Below are 13,405 nucleotides of genomic sequence, written 5' to 3' on the forward strand. Positions count from 1 at the left end.
TTAACAGACCCTTCATAATATGGAAAACGATTTATACCCAAGTCAAGTAATAAAGGAATTTACTCATTGATTTTTAAGGTTGGGGGAGTGAAAGAACTTTCTTGCAAGTTAAAAAAAAAAGTGTAGATTAAAATTTTTTTAAAAATATTGGAAAATCAAATTTACTTATTTTAATCAATTTTAGTCAGTCAACAACACACATTCAATAGTCTTTGATGCTAGGCATTCCAAAAACTTATAAAAAGCAGTAAACTCAACAAAAAAATAATCTGAGTCTTTTTTTATCTTTTAAAATACTTAATTTTATAGAGATAAATAGCTACATACACAAACAATGGAAATATTATCTAGCATTTACTAATAATATAGTCCATGAGATCAGTGCCAAACACTGTTAAAGGTGAAGATCTGCTTTTTTTCCCCTTCCATTCGTTCACTTAAACAACTTTTATTGATTACCTCATGCAAATGAAAATAGGGTCATATGGCTTGCGTTGTAATTCATCTGTTCATTCAAACATTTATTGAGACCCAGACACTAGGGCAAATAGGAAATATAGTAAGCTCAATTTTATGTCTTAAGATTATTTTCCTATAGTGGTGGAATCAGATATGTAAATATATCATAAGGTCATATTTTAAGGTGGAATAGTAACTACAATGTATAAATAATACAATGAAGCTTAAGTACTTAGGAGTTCTCAAGCCTAGCTGCATTTTAAGATCACCAAAAGCATTTTCCTTTAAATAAAATGCAAAGGCCTCATCCATCCCGCCTCAATTCTGATTTAATTGGACTACAATGGAAAACTAGGATGTTGTGTTTTTGTTTTTGTTTTTTTCTCAAAACTTTCATTGAGTGTAATATGTGCCCAGGGTTGAAGCTTCCCCACTTCCACGCTAAATGGTTTGCTTAAAAAACTAATGAAGAGAGAGTTTAAAAATTGTGTTGAAATTAAGGACACTCTTGAGAAAATCTGTAGGTGAAAAGTGAGATCACTTAAGACACCTATCACTAAAATTGAATCCAATATGGTACATGTATTCTAACAATTCAGAAAAATATAGCAGAGCTGTAAATAAAATCCACTAAACCCAGGAACCCAAACCTAGGACTAAGTATACTATGCAAATATTTATCCTTGGGCCCTCAATCTCCAAATTCTTCCAATTACCCAATTAAATTCAAACTAGTCAAAACCTCTAAGGCAGGTCGTGCCATGTTTTATATTTGGAATAAATGAGTGATGATGTAAAGATGTTATATTCAAGAAACCTGCATTTCAAAACAAAACTGAAATTCCAGGCATCAACAAGAACAGTGAAGAATCTCATAGGATGATCAGATCTTCCTAGCCACTGAAATGTCAGAAGGCAGTAGTCTACAATGGCAGGGTATTCCATCAGGAATTACAGTTCCGGAATTTGGGGTTCTTGCTCAGTTTTCCTTGGTAATAAACAAAAAATAAATGAAATTTAAAAACCCAAGAGTGTCTTCATTTAAGAGTTTTCCAAGAAGTTCAACTTCCAGGTGTTTCTGAGCACAAGATTTACCATGTCAAACAACTACGTTGAGAGTACAAATCAGACAAAAGGTGATCCTTTATTGAGCGAGGCAAAGGGAGGCTTAATAGAAATAAAAAATAAGGACCAAAAAGCCGTATATTGAAATTTTCAACCATAAAGTATCCAAAAAAGTACAAAGTTTATAGTCTTTTAAAAATATTTTTCCTGTAACATCACACCTCCATGTAATGTTTTAAAGCATGCCTAGCAAGTTGGATTCAACACAATTAGAGAAAAAGAACCATATAAATGAGTAGGTAAGTTTGTGCATAAGGGGATTTAGAACATAGCCACACATTCTCTCCACTTCACCACTCTTTTGGGGGCTTAATGTCTTACACTTAAAAACAGGGTTCTGTTTTTGTTTCTCTGATTGATATATGTAAATACACCTTTGAAATATATCAATAAGTTATAGACCTAGAATTGTTATCAAATACTCATAATAGAATTTTTCAAATCTAAATCGTCTATGTACCTATAGGCTATTGACATGGTGTTTTCTTGATGTTTGAATTGTTAGAAGACAACACAGAATTATATAAACATGTATAGATAAAATTTATGGTGACTTTTCTATAGCTAACAGAAATGAGTGGTCAAAAGCAACCTTTTAACTATTAGCATTATTCATAGAGGAAATAAAGACACTTTTTTATTTCTTTGGGTTTTCTAAAATAGCAAGCTGGATGACTGAATAAGTAAGCTTCTTGTTGAGTATTGGCTCCCATGAGGTATTTGCTTTTTATTACTGATCTATTCCTATAAATCTTTCTCCGTTTTTTTTTCCATCACTCATACAACCCATACTTACTACTGAGACAAGATCACTACCAAAAGAGATATTGGGAGGCTGGGAGTCCATTTCCCAAGCAGTTATGATCACAGAAATCTCCACGTTAACTCACAGCCCCTGCATAAGGAATTCTACTAGATTAGTAGTCCCCACCCTTTTTAGCACCAGGGACTGGTTTTGTGGAAGACAATTTTTCCATGGTTTGGGGGGAGTGCAGAGGGATGGTTTCGGGATGGATACAAGCACATTACATTTATTGTGCACTTTATTTCTACTATTATTACATTGTAATATATAATTAAATAATTATGCAAATAATGTAGAATCAGTGGGAGCCCTGAGCTTGTTTTTCTGCAACTAGACAGTTCCTTCTGGGGGTGATGGAAGACAGTGACAGATCATCAGGCATTAGATTCTCATAAGGAGTGTGCAACCTAGATGCTGCACATGTACATTTCACAACAGGATTCATGCTACTATGAAAGTCTAATGCTGCCACTGATCTGACAGGAGGCCGAGCTCAGGCAGTAATGCGAGTGATGGGAAGCCGCTTTAAATACAGATGAAGCTTTGCTTGCTCACCTGACCCTCCCCCCATGCTGTGCAGCCCAGTTCCTAACAGGCCACGGACTGATACTGGTCCATGGCCTGGGGGTTGAGACCCCTGTACTAGGTGAACTGAGACATTGTTTATCATTTTTAGCAAAAGTGTTAATTCCTTGAAATACTCAGAATAACAGTAATGAGTAAGACACAGAGCAATCGGAAATGCAGAGGCTCTTTTTTGTTAGGCTACATGTAAGCTATAGACAACATCTGACTGCTGAAAAAAAAAAAGACAATCTTTTCCCCGGATATGGCAAGGACACTCAGCCTCACTTTAGTCTTTTTAAAGTTCACCCTATACAAAGACAGAGATTACCATCAGTGGTGGTGTCTTCTGAAACAAAGGGCAGAAATTGATATTTCTCTTAGTGGGAGGTAATGTCAATATAGTAACCCAACCCCTTCTGAAGATGGCAAAAATGTTTTTTCAAGCTGCTACTAAAATCTATTTTGCCTAATTTTCACAAATAAAGAACATGACGGTTTTGTTTCCCTGACAATACTCTTGAATGTAACTGGCCTTCATGCTTTGTCCTCTGGTCTGTGTCCAAGCAACAGTCCAACACCTTAAATTAATCTTTGCATCCAATGAGAAGTTCCAAGGAAGCCCAGACAGATGTTCCTGTGATTATCACTGTCATAAATTCTATTAAAGATTATACAGATAAGAAAAGCCATGACTTCTTAGAAGTTTTGGGTTTTCTGTGGCTTTAGTAATAGAAAATGTCTAATTCTTTACGAAATAACAGATACAAGATATTTTATATATACAGGGTTTTTTAAAGATTTTTTTTAATATTGGTCAAGAATATTGCCTTGGATAAATACATAGAATATGTATGTAGAAGTATGAGAAATGGACTAGAAACCAAGCGCATTAACCTCATGATAGATGTTGTCTCTGGGAAGAGAGTATAAATAATAGAATGATGAAACGTGGTTATGGAGACTTTGGCTAAATCTGTAATGTTTGTCTCTTTAAAAAACGATAAGGCAAATATGACTAAGTGGTAAGTTTTAAATATTATGCATTATTATGGGTGTCTTTATGTTGTTATTTAACGTTTTCTGCATTTGAAGATCTCCAAAATTTAAGAAAACAAGACTATTAGCTAATCACATGCCCATTGTGCTTTCTCTTCTGAAGAAAATGATTGCAATTAGAACACCCTTCCTTGTTGTCCAATTAGTAGCTTGCATCGAAGAAATCTTCATTGGGCATTAATCAATTCAAAATCGTGATTTTAATGGTACTAGTCACCCTACTTTTAAAAACACATTAATATTCAAATTCATGTGTAAGTGCCCCATATAGCTGATTAACTGGAAGTAAGAAAAGCCTTAATATATGCAGAACACCATTCACGTGCTCTAAAAGGCAAATGAAGGCGCTCGGATATATTGTGAGTTGTAAGTGTCGTCTTTTATGAAAATGAAGAAAAATTCCCTCAAGAAGAACCCAGATATTTGGCCGTTTTGACATTTTACAAGGTATAGAGCAAAGCACTCAACCAGGCAAGCATCGGTAAGAAATAAAAATGAGTGCATTCACTTACAATAATAAATTCAAAATAACACTTATATTATGTACCTGCATCACATATAGCAACTGTGTAAGTATGTAGTTCTTTGAGTACTGTTTATAAGAACTTTCAAAAAAAGATCCCAAAATTATTGATGACTGTTTACTTTTGGCCCATGAATCATTTCCTGAATATATTTTACAATTGTGATTCAGCTCAGTTTTTAATTAATTTAATTTTTTGTTTCTTTTTTAACAAAATCGCTGTTTCTCTTTTCAGATTATCCACAGGTTTGGCCTATCTCCTGAGGTAACACCAGGCACATCTGTTGATCTCCCCAAACACCAAGACAGCAACAATAATGGACTTACAAAATAAAAGCTAGAGAGAGAGTCTTTTCAAAACACAACGGGAAAAGTAACTCAAAATGAGATAACCAGCAGATGCTCCAGAATATGGAAGTCATCTGTAAGCGTTTAGTGGAATGGAGAATGCTGAAACAGTTCTCCATTTGCCAGATGCCTGAAATAGAGACAGATGAGCTATTCCTCTGAACTTCAACAACAGCACCAGCTGAAAAAGCAGACCCTTTCTGCCAAGGGTCACTTGTTGGAGCTGTTGACTGTAAATCAGAGTTCTCCTTTTGGACTTACGGTACCCAGAAAATGCAACCAAAATGTTCATATGTGCACCTTACCTTGGGCACAAAGACCATCATCCTTAGTTGCTGAAGGTCTGTGGGGGTGGGCACAAATTGTTTAGATGTTTTGAACAAAGGTACCTTTTTATAAAAACCACATGTTGTACACAGCATTTCTTACCTTTCCCATGAGCAACAAAGGCTCCCAAATAAAATAACCCACATTTCAACTTCATTGGTAAATAGTGGTAAGATATTTAGGTCTGAAAATCTTTATGAAAAGGCCTTTTATGTCTTTTTTTCCTTGCTAAAATAATTGCTGCTATATTACAGTGTCTTCTAACCTGCATTAGTGGGGAAAAAATGCCTTTGTGTGAAATGAACTATCTGGAATCCTTTTTCTCATATTGTTTAGATCAGGAGTCTGTTTTTTTGCACTCTCTCCCAGGGTGTCTGAAACATTTAAAAATAACAGTGGGTAGTCAGAACTGCTCATGCTGGCAGTGGGTGCCTTATGGTTTGCCATCACATAAATGTCAACTTTGCTTTCTTTTATAGAGCTAAGCAGAGATAAATCTCAGTAGCAAAGAAAGACGTCTTTAGATTTTGTAGTTTCCTTCATTTCTGTGTGTGGCCTACCAATCAGCCCAGAGCATCTCTGCACCTCTTCATCCTGTTTAACTCTAGCACCCATTTGTTTCAACTTTTCCAAATCTGCCAGGAGGCTGAGAGGAATCTTTAGTGTGGTTAGAATATAGTGGGGTATAGTGGGATATAGACCAATGGGTCTCACAGTGCAGTCCAAGACCAGCAGCAGCAGCAGCATCGCCTGGGAACTTGTTAGAAACACAGATTCTTTAGACCTCGCCTTCTGAATCAGATACTATAAGATTGAGATTTATTAATCTGGTTTGATAAGCTTTTCAGACCATTCAGACCCACACTAAAGTTTGGGAAACTCTGGTCTTGACCACGATGCCAAAATTTCCCGTAGGAACTCCGTAAATGTCACTCTTAGATTTCTCCACCTGGTGTTTCCCAATTGTGAAAGCCCAAATATTTTAGATGCCCATTTAGTATCTATACTACAGTGACCCCAAGATACAAAAAGGACACCATCTAAATTAAACCTGGTGTCAGCTTTCGGAATGTGTAGTGGTGAATTAATTTGCATTAAGAATTTGTCTTGGATCAGCAAAACAGTTTGGCTAAGCCACAGCCCCAGTGCCTTCTAAAAATCACACTCCTTTGATTTCCTACCAACAAAAGAGAGATTTAAGAGCCTTACAGAAAACAACACTGCCACCTGTGCATAAGACAAGCACTTGGGTTGGTTGATGAATGGATTACACCTATCAGTGCAGGTGTCCTTATTCGTGGATGAAAACAACTGATTCATTCTCTCTCTTAATTAGCTTTGAATGCACTACTGCACTGTACTCACTGAGTGAGGCTCTGCTGAACATTTTAGGTTACATTCCAAAAGTAGGAACTGTGGAAATATGAAATTGAGGAAATACAAAGTGTTTTATGACATTTAATGTAAAAGCTGATGACATTAAAAACATAAAGAAAATATCAGCCAGGTGCAGGGCATGTGCCTGTAATCCCAACACTTTGAGAGGCCAAGGCAGGGGGATAGCTTGGGCCCAGGAGTTTGAGACCAGCCTAGGCAACATAGGGAGACCTTGTCTCTACAAAACATTAAAAAAAGTTAGCCGAGCGTGGTGGTGTACATATGCTGTCCCAGCTTCTTGGGAGGCTGAGGCAGGAGGATCACTTGACCCCAGGAGCTTGAGTGAGCCTTAATTGAGCCACTGCATGTCAGTCTGGGTGACAGAGGAAGACCCTGTCTCTGATAAGAAAGGAAGAAAGGAAGGAAGGAAGGAAGAAAGAGACAGAGAGAGAGAAGGAAGGAAGGAAGGAGGGAGGGAAGGAAGGAGAGAGAAATATCAACAGACATTTTTTAAATTGATGAAGTTGTTTATGAATCACCTGTGAAAAAAATATCTTGAACTTAGGTTAAGAAAATACATGACTCTATCTACTTTTTAATTGTCCTTTCCAAAGGTATTCTTGTGAAGAGCCTTTGAGAAAATTTCCTCAATATCACTTACATGTAATCTTCATCAGGACCTCTCCACACCCCCAATTAGAAATTGCATGCTTTTCTCTTTTCCACCACCTAGCTTGAAGTCCAAGAAAGGGCCTTCCCTCTCCTCATTTGTTAAGTCTGTTAACCCAGGTTGGAGAAAGCTTGCTTTACAGGGGAGAGGCCAGAGGACATGCCTGGAGCTAAGAAGTGCTCAATTGTCAAATAAACCAGGAGTTTGTTTGCTTGATGTGGAGAAATAGGAACACTTTTACACTGTTGGTGGGACTGTAAACTAGTTCAACCATTGTGGAAGACAGTGTGGCGATTCCTCAGGGATCTAGAACTGGAAATACCATTTGACCCAGCCATCCCATTACTGGGTATATACCCAAAGGACTATAAATCATGCTGCTATAAAGACACATGCACACGTATGTTTATTGTGGCATTATTCACAATAGCAAATACTTGGAACCAACCCAAATGTCCAACAATGATCGACTGGATTAAGCAAATGTGGCACATATACACCATGGAATACTATGCAGCCATAAAAAATGATGAGTTCATGTCCTTTGTAGGGACATGGATGAAATTGGAAATCATCATTCTCAGTAAACTATCGCAAGAACAAAAAACCAAACACCGCATATTCTCACTCATAGGTGGGAATTGAACAATGAGATCACATGGACACAGGAAGGGGAATATCACACTCTGGGGACTGTTGTGGGGTGGGGGGAGGGGGGAGGGATAGCATTAGGAGATATACCTAATGCTAGATGACGAGTTAGTGGGTGCAGCGCACCAGCATGGCACATGTATACATATGTAACTAACCTGCACAATGTGCACATGTACCCTAAAACTTAAAAGTATAATAAAAAATAATAATAAAATAAAATAAAATGGGAACAAGATAATCCTTTCTTCAAGACTTCACCCATGAAGTATTGTGGGAAATGCATTTTAAAATCAAAATGTCATTTTTCTACCATTTTTGGTTTTTTTTTTTAAGGGTTAAGAAGACCAAATTCATTGGTTTTGACTGGGTTGCTGAATTCTGGGGTTGGCAGTCCAAAAATGAGTTCAGCTAGTCTCACGGCTAAGTGCCACATGATAGAGCTGTCTCCTCCAGGACCTAGTGGAACGTGAGGTCCGCAAGCACCCAGAAGCTTTTTTAGCAGGAGCCAGCCAAGCAAACAAAAGAATTTCCAGCTTTCCACAACGATTGGATTATAATATTTACTGTACCAACACTGAAAATATGTTCTTAATTATTAAGCATATACTTTAATGCCTACTGTGTGCAGATATCCTGAGTGCTATGAAAAAGTATGGAAGAGATAAAAAACAAAAGACAAAAAAACAAGCTCATCCCAGGAATAATCTGCAACTCACCTGAGAAGAGCAAACCTATACTAATGAAATGGCACAAGGGTGCTACGAAGGAGTCCCACCTTAAATCAGGGTGTTAACCTCCATTACTTTGCACTGAAGCTCCTCTCTCCAAACTCAATGCTCTGAAAGTGCAAAAAAGGCAATCATGTTAAGTATGCTGCTGAGAATCTGCTATCTGTAGGTCTGGGAGACATTAATAAAACATGGACAAATGTATCAGGCATTAAAAAACTAGAGACAACGTCATTTAAATTATTTTTGACAAAATATTCGTGTTATACTCTCAGCTCAGAAATGCAGGCTTTGTTGCAAACATAGGGGCATTTCATCCAGTGATTTATCTCAATAGTTATAGCAGGAGGAAGAATTCACCAAGAGCAATCCATACTCTTCTCTCCTACTCTAGAGGTAAATCAGGTATTCAGATAAATTCTGCCTCTAAATAAAAAGTGAAGGAATTTAGCTTTCTAGTTCTGTGGCTGTTTAAGATGCTATCTTTTCACATCTTTAAATAAAAAATTTAGAGTATTTTCATGTACATGTAATGTAAACACATGCATGCACACACACACATACTCACATACAGTATTTGGTTGCATTTTAGCAACTAACATTCCTTTTGTGAAATAAATGGTCCTCAGTGTGACATTACATCCTCTAACAATACACTATGGCATTTCTAGAGCATAACATTATGTTCTGAACTTAGAGCTATGTGAACAAATTCACACCCAAAGCAAACCCAGCAAAGTGCCTGGCTTGCTTCCAGTTTCACTTTCCATGTTGTTTTGCAGAAATGAAGAGCAATTTTGTGGTTGAAAATGAAAATGTCTTTTCCCAACTGTGATCGACCCTTTGACCTGGCAGAAAATGGCTTGAAGCCTGTGCCTTTCAGGCCCTGGAGGCTTCTACCGTAAAACAATTTCTGCTCAAGAAGACAGTTTCTGGAAGTTTTAAAGCATCTCAAGTGCTGGTCTACACTTACCTACCTGCTAGGTCTTGCCCTACTTTCCTGTATATGTAACTCTTGCTAGAGTACAGTAAGTTCTCTTTTTTCCCAAAATCTCCCAAAAGGGAAATGTATTATTAGAAGATGAGATGTAGGAGCATATTTAAGAGTTAAGCTAAATCGGATCTTTAAGTTAAAGTGCCTACAGGGCCAAATACAGTACAAAGTGTGCCCCATACAGTATGAAATGAAGGGAGTCAAACTTAAGAGCAGGAGTTCTGATTGGTGTCAAACTTGTTCATTTGGTCCTATTACATATTTTTTTTGACACAAAATAGAGTGTTCTGTAGGAAAAAGCTATTCTTGGATTGAAGTAAAATTATTCAGTTTTACAAATTATACACTTGACAAATTTTTTATGAGGGATTTATGGAGCAAAATGGTGGTGATGTAAAACAATGGAACTAAACTTTGAAGAATTGTGTACCCAACAGTTTTAGGTTGGTATCATATAAGCAACCACATACAGAGAAAAATAAACAATAGGTAAAATTTACTAGATGATTTTTTTTCTTTTAACTTGTGGAAATGGAGAAACAAATGGATTAAGAGTTCTATGAAAAGTGTTTATATTAGTAAGTGAAAATTATTTCATCTCAGGTGTTATGAAAAAAAATCAACATCATTTCAGTTTTAGCACTTATATATGGAATTAAATATATATTTTAAATTGAATTCTGTTTGACAGAATTGAAATTTGAAATCTTCTAAAAACTTTAAAATTTAAAATTACTCAAAATGAGATGCTATATTTTAAAGACTCAATAAAATCAACTACTTTGCAAAACAAAGTTCAATGTACTTATTTTCCAAAATTTTAAGAGAACAATACTAACCAATGTCTCTCTCATCTTCTCCCTTTTTTTAAATTTCTCTCTCCACTTGTTCACCCCCTCTTAGTGCTTAAATGTTTTTCTATAAGCAGAAGAGAGTGAGTTTTCATTTCTATTTTCATATCCCTCTTTGGTATCCTCAATTATCTTAAGGAATCTCTCAAAAATTTCAGAGCAAAGACAATTTATACTATCTCCCCACTTTCTAACATACATTATTATCATTCAGTGCCATTAGAAATGAAGAGATAAATGGTGGTATTAGAAACCCAAACAAATTATACATTCTTTATGTGCTCCTCCTTTGAAAAAAAAAGTGTAACTCAATGAAACAAATTAAGGAATTAAGTTTAAGCTATTTCAAAATGTGCTGAACATTACAATTGAGTCTTTTTGAGAGAAGAAAGAACTCACCTGGACCTTTTGACTCTCACTTTTATTACCATATGCACCATTTCTGGGTAATACATGCAATGTACAGAACTTGGAAAACCCTTACCCTGTAGAACAAAGCCAATGCTTAAAGGGAAATAATGACTATGAATTTTCTTCCTTTTCATATTATGGAAAGCCCAGCCATAATAGGTCCCATTGCAGTAAGACTAACCACAAGCATAATAGGGAAAGAAAATTTATGTCAATCATCTTTATCCTTGTTTTTCCTAAAATATCAGAAAAACCTAGAAATCTGAAGCTGGAAGGGATCCTAAAGATCATCTAATTGAAATGCATTCTTTAAAAAATTATGGGAATAAGGTCTGTACGAATTACCTGACATTGAAGATCACACAGCTAAGCTATGAGAAATAGAAATCTCCTAGCTTCCTAACTGTTTGATGTTGCAGGGGCAGTATAGGATTCTTGCCAGCATATAGCTAAAGGCACAGTCTAGTTGCACCATGTCAATGGGAAGCTGGTGCTTTCAGATATTGCAAATATCCTTCATGACTATCCCAACTTTCTCCAGCTGAAGAAATTGCAAAGAAGAAGGAACAAAAATCTATTTCTGTGGTTAACATTTTTACTAATTCAAACACGGTTTTCTCCTCTAGCTTAAAAATCATATGTAAAATTTTTTTTACCTATTTGTTGTTGATTTTAAAATAATGGTAGATACCACTTTGCTTCTCACACTATTGAAACTTCATACACAAGCCTTCAAGCAAGCCCAGTGCTAAATTACCAATGGCTAGATATGTTGGTCCATAAAGCCAAACAGCTGCAGAGAAGGATATTTGGTGGACTAAACCTAAAGAAGGGAGCATTCTTCATTTCTTTCAGCTATGCAACACTAATGAGAATGTTCACCCTAAAATTAAAGAGTAATATAATAACAATGTGTACCTACAATGTGGTCAATTTCTATGTTGAGCAGAAGATGCAGAGATGAGTAAGAGACAGACTCTCAACTCAGAGTTTACAGTTGAGCAGGTAAGATACAATAGTACGCACACAACTGATTACAATTCAAAATAACTCAGTACCATAAAAGTTGTACAAAACTCTAAAGGGACTCAAAGAATATAGCTTTCTAGAAAACATGAAAAACATCCTGTAATAAGTGAATTTGAGGTGAAACTTGTAGACTTCCATAGGCCTGGAATAGCAGGAAAAACAAAAATTGTTTAGGGCTGAGGTGGATTGGAAGCCACCTCAGACCTCTCACCTGTTCTTTCTCATTTCCCTACCTCTGTGTCTGTGCATGAGTTTATTCTTCTGAAATACCTACCCCCATCTCTTTGCCCCCACATCTCCTTCATTGCTTGTTTGTGGAACAGATAAATATGAGCTGGACAGCTCCAGACATGCAAATAACTACTTGCAAAAAATTGAACACGTTTCTGCTTTTAGTGGACTTCACCAATGGAGCCTGACAAAGTGCCACACACATAATAGTTGATCAATATTCATTCACTCAATAAATACTTATTGAGCACTTACTAAACGTGAGGCACTGTGTTAGCAGGTTGAGGATATAAATAAGCTTAATGTAATCTTTACTTCTATGGAGTTTACAGAAATTTAAATAAGCAGTTGCAGCAATGTGATGAGCCTTATGATGGTAGAAGCACAAGATGCTGTGGTAGTGCAAGGCAAAGACACCTGCCCAGGTTAGGAGGGTCAAGGAAGCATCTCAAGAAAAACAAGTTAATTCTTCAACAATGGTTATAAGTTAGCAGGTGCCATTGTACAATGGAAACATGAAACTGCTGCCACACTGGGAAGCCTGTGGCCTTATAGGAAGGCACGTCTGAAGGCAGCAATAACTGGGAGCAGCCAGCAAAATGACTGTTGCCAAACATTTCCAAGTGAAAAGCTAACCATTTCAGGCAAATTATGAGGCCGCTGACCAAAGGTCAAAAGGAGGGGAAAGGGAGCTGAGGCTTTCCTAGAGTCAGTGAAAGGTAGGACTGCCATTGAGGTTAACAGCAAGGAATGTATCAGATAAAGGGAATGGAGCCTAAGATAAAGGATGGGGTATTGCAGCCTTTTGAAGCTTCCGTATCAATAATTACGACTGGAGGTCAATCCGTCAGAAGTTCAAACAGCTAAAGCTTCAAATGAAGAGGATTTGTTCTCATGCAAATGTCTCTTAAAATGCAAACTAAGGAGAAAAAAGGTAAGAGAATGTGGCATGAAAGACAGGAGAGTGTCTTATTCAACAGCAATTTCTTTAAATTAAAAAAACAACATGCAAATGGATGGGAAAAACATCTCTTTACAAAAGCAGGTGGCTAAGTATGTTCCATGTAGATGGCATTCTGCTACAACTCTCTAAATTCCATCTTTTGAAACATTACTCTAAATTCTTTCTTTTAAAACATTGATTTGCCAAATAGAATAAGCCTTAAGAACATTTCACTCTATAATTTCAACAGAGCAGGCATTTGGGGTCCACCAATGCAAAAGAAATATTCTTTAAATAACAGATTGAC

Source organism: Pan troglodytes, chromosome 4 (genome assembly GCF_028858775.2).
Source record: "Pan troglodytes isolate AG18354 chromosome 4, NHGRI_mPanTro3-v2.0_pri, whole genome shotgun sequence".
In the NCBI taxonomy this organism is placed as follows: Eukaryota; Metazoa; Chordata; class Mammalia; order Primates; family Hominidae; genus Pan; species Pan troglodytes.